We start from the raw sequence: 4,611 nt of genomic DNA on the forward strand, positions 1-4,611 counted from the left end.
GAGACTCCAACTCAAAAAAAAAAAAAAAGAAAGGTGCAGGTGTTGCTTACAATACAAGACTGTGTTTGGGTTACAGTTATATGAAAGGCCAGGAAACTTGAAAGTGCCAGGTGCTGGAATCAGTGCAGGAGTGGGTTGGGGGTATAAGTACATGATAGGATACAGGACATGGAAGGGTGCAGGTGGTTTAGGGTACAGGACTGTGTTTAGGGTGCATGTTTATGAAAGGGTACAGGGCTTTGAAGAGTCCAGGTGTTGGAATGGGTACCGGAATGAGTTGGGGTATGGGTATATGGCAGAATACAGGTCTTGGAAAGGTGCAGTCTTGTAATAGGTACAGGAATGGCTGGTGGGTAGGGATATTTGATAGGGTACAGGTGTTGGAATGGGTACCGGAATCAGTTGGGGGAATGGGTATATAGTATGGTACAGGGCTTGGAAGGGTGCAGGTGTTAGAATAGGTACAGGAGTACATTGGGTACATGGGTCTATGAAAGTGTACAGTACTTGAAAGATTTCTGGTGTTGGTACAGCTACAGGACTGTGTTTGGTGTACAGGTATAAGAAAGGATACAGGGCTTGGAAGCGTCCAGGTGTTTGAATGGTTACGAGAGTGTGTCAGGGGTATGGGTATACGATGGGGTAGAGGGATTGGAAAAGTGCATGTGTTGTTTAGGATACAGGACTGTGTTTTGCCTACAGGTATATGAAAGGGTACAGGGCTTGGAAAGATCCACATGTTGGAATGGGTGTGGAAGTAGGTTGAAGATATGGGTCTATGAAAGGGTACAGAGCTTTGGAGGGTTCAGGTGTTGGTTGGGTACAGGAGTGGGTTGGTGGTATGAGTGTATGATAGGATACAGGGCTTAGAAGGGTGCAGGTGTTGTAATAGGTTCAGAAGTGAACTGGGGGTATGAGGATGTGATAGGGTACAGGGTATGGGATGCTGCATTTGTTGGAATGGGTACAGGAGTGGGTTAGTGGTAGCGGTAAGTGATAGGATATAGGACTTGGAAGGGTCCAGGTGTTAACTGAATACAAGAGTTGGTTGAGGGCATGGGTATATTATACAATACAGGACTTGGAAGGCTGCACGTTTCTGCAAGAGTACATGGGTGGGTTGGGGGTATGGATACATGACAGTGTATGGGACTTGACAAGTTCAGGTGTTGGTACAGGTACAGTATTGGGTTGTGGTACAGGTATATGAAATGTTACAGGGCTTGGAAGGGTCAGGTGTTGGAATGGGTAAATGATTGTGATGGGGGATGTGGGTATATGATAAGAGACAGAGCATGGAATCGTGCAGGTATTGGAATAGGTACAGGAGAAGGCTGGGAGTAAGGGTATATGAAAGGGAACAGGGCTTGAAGCATCCAGGTGTTGGACTTGCACCAGGAGTTGGTTTGGGATACAGGTATATGATAGGGTATAGGGTTTCAAAGGCTTCAGGTATTGATACAGGTAAAGGACTGGATTTGGGGTACAGGTATATGAAAGGGAACAGGTCTTGGAAGTGTCCAGGTTTTAGAATGGGCACAGAAGTGAGTTGAAGGTACGGGTATATGACAAGGTACAGGGCTTCAAAAGCTGCAGGTGTTGTTTCAGGTACAGGACTGTGTTTGGGGTACAGGTATATGAAAGTGTACAGGGTTGGATGGGTCCACATGTAGGTATGGCTGCAGGAGTTGGTGGGAGGTGTAGGTATATGATAAGGTACAGGGCTTGGAAGAGTGCAGGTGTTGGAATGGATACAAGTGTGAGTTAAGGTTATGGGTATATGAAAAGTTACAGAACTTTGAAGGGTTCAGGTGTTAGAATGGGTACAGGAGTGTGTTTTAAGTGTGGGTATACGATAGAGTACAGGGCTTGAAAGGGAGCAGCAGGTGTTGCAATGGGTACAAATGTTTTGGAGGTACACGGATATGAAAGAGTACAGGGCATGGGGAGGTTCATGTGTTGGAATTGGTACAGGAGTTGCCTGGGAGTATGCGTTTATAATATGGTACAAGCCTTGAAAGGGTGCAGGTGTTGAAAAGGGTACACGAGTGGGCTACGAGTACAAATATATGAAAAAGTACAGGGCTTTGAAGGGTTCAGGTATTGGAATGAGTACAAAAGTGGGTTAGGGGAATGGGTATATGATTGGGTACAGGGATTGGAAGGATTCAGGTGTTGGAAGGGTAGAGGAGTGGGTTGAGGGTATGGGTAAATGATAGGGTACAGGGCCTGGAAGTGTGTAGGTGTTGGAATGGGTAAGGAGTGGGTTTGGTATATGGGTATATGATAGGGTTCGTGGCTTGGAAGGGGGCAGGAGTTGGAATGGGTAGTGGAGTGGGTTGGGAGTATGGTTATTTGATAGGGCACAGGGTTGGGTGTGCTGGTGTAAAATGGGTGCAGGACTGTGTTTGGGGTCCAGGTATTTGAGGGGTCAAAGGACTTGAAAGGGTCCAGGATCTGGAATGGGTGCAGGAGTGTGGGGTAACGGATATATGATAAGGTACAAGCATTGGAAGTGTTCAGGTGTTAATACAGGTACAGGACTGGGTTTGGAATACAAATATATGAAAGGGTACAAGACTTGGAAGGGTCCAGGTGTTTTGAAGGTCCAGAGTGGGTTGTAGGCATGGGAATATGTTAGAGTACAGGGCTTGGAAGGGTACCAGCATTGGAAAGGGTAAAGGATTGTTTGGGGGTTATGAGTATATGAAAGGTTAACGAGCTTTGAAGGGTTCAGATGTTGGAATGGGTAGAGGAGTGGGTTGGGAGTATGGGTTTTGATAGGGTACATGACTTAGAAGGGCACAGGTTATGGAATGGGTTCAGGAGCGTGTGGGGGTATGGGGATATATGATAGGCTATAGGGCTTAAAAGAGTCCAGGTGATGTTTAGGGTACACAACTGTGATTGAGGTACAGGTATATGATAGTATACAGGGCTTTGAATGGTGCAGGTGTTGGAATTAGGAGTGGGTTGGGGGTATGGGTATATGATAGGTTACAGGGCTTGGAAAGGTACAGGTGTTGGAATGGGTATAGGAGTCGGTATGGGGTACAGTTATGTAAAAGGATACAGGGCTTCAAAGGGTTCAGGTGTTGGAATGGGTACAGGACTGGGTTTTGGGTATCTGTCTATGAGAGGGTACAGGGGATAGAAGGGTTCAGATGGAATGGGTACAAGAGTGGCTTGTGGGTATGGGTATTTGATAGTGGACACATCTTGGAAGGGTACAGGTGCTGGAATGGGTACAGGAGTGGGTTGAGGGTATGGGTATATGATACGATACAGGACTTGGAAAGGTGCAGGTGTTGTTTAGGTTACAGGACTGTGTTTGGGATACAGGTTGCTGAAAAGGTATATGGATGTGAATGGTGCAGGTGTTGGAATTGGTCTATAGGAGTGGTTTGTAAGTACAGTTATATGAAAAAGGTACAGCTTTGTAAGTTTCAGGTGTTGGAATGGGTACAGGAGTGGGCTGGGGATATGGGTATTTGATAGGGTATATGACTTGGAAGCATGCAGGTGTTGGAATGAGTACAGGAGTGGGTTGGAGGTATGGATATGTAATAGGGTACAGGGGTTGGAAAGGTGCAGGTGTTTATGATACAAGATTGTGTTTGGGGTACAAGTATATGAAAGGGTAAATGGCTAGGAAGAGGCCAGTTGTTGGAATGGTGACAGGAGTGGGTTGGTGGTATGGTCATATAAGAGGGTAATGGGCTTGGAATGGTGCAGTTGTGGAAAGGGGTATAGGGCTGGGTTGGAAGATTGAGTATATTATAGGGTCCATCATAGGTAGGTACATCATATGATAGGCTTTGAAGGTTTCAGGTGTTGTTTAGGATACAGGACAATGTCTGGGGTACAGATATATGAAAGGATACAGGACTTGGGAGGTGCAAGTGTTGGTATGGCTGCAGGAGTACAGGAGTGGTTTGGGGATATGGGTGTATGATAGGGTACAGGACTTGGAATGCGCAGGCTTTGGAATGGCTGCAGGAGTATATTTGGGGTATTGGTGTATGATAGGCTACAGTGCTTGAAGTGCAGATTTTGGAATGGGTACAGGACTGGGGATGGGGTACAGGTGTATGAAAGGGTACAGGGCTTGGAAATGTGCAGGTGTTGGAATGGATTTAGGAGTGGGTTTGGGATATGGGTGTATGATAGGCTACAGTGCTTAAAGTGCAGGTTTTGGAATGGGTACAGGACTGGGGTTGGGGTACAGGTATATGAAAAAGTACAGGGCTTGGAAATGTGCAGGTGTTAGAATGGGTTCAGGAGTGGGTTTGGGATATGGGTATATGATAGGGTACAGGATTGAAAGGGTGCCAGTGTTAGAATGCGTACAGGACTGGGTTTAGGGTACAGGTATATGAAAGGGTACAGGGCTTGGAATGGGTTCAGGAACGGATTGAGGGTATGAGTATTGATAAGTTACAGGGCTTAGAAGGTTGCTGATGTTGGAATGCATACAGGAGTGGATTATGGGTATGGGTGTATGAAAAGGTGCAGGTGTTTATGATTTGAAGGTCAGATTGTGTACAAGAGTGGGTTTGGCGTATGAGAATTTGATAAGGTACAGGGCTTGGAAAGGTGCAGGTGTTGTTT

Source organism: Carlito syrichta, unplaced genomic scaffold (assembly GCF_000164805.1).
Source record: "Carlito syrichta isolate Samal-C Ts95f unplaced genomic scaffold, Tarsius_syrichta-2.0.1 Scaffold130369, whole genome shotgun sequence".
NCBI lineage: Eukaryota > Metazoa > Chordata > Mammalia > Primates > Tarsiidae > Carlito > Carlito syrichta.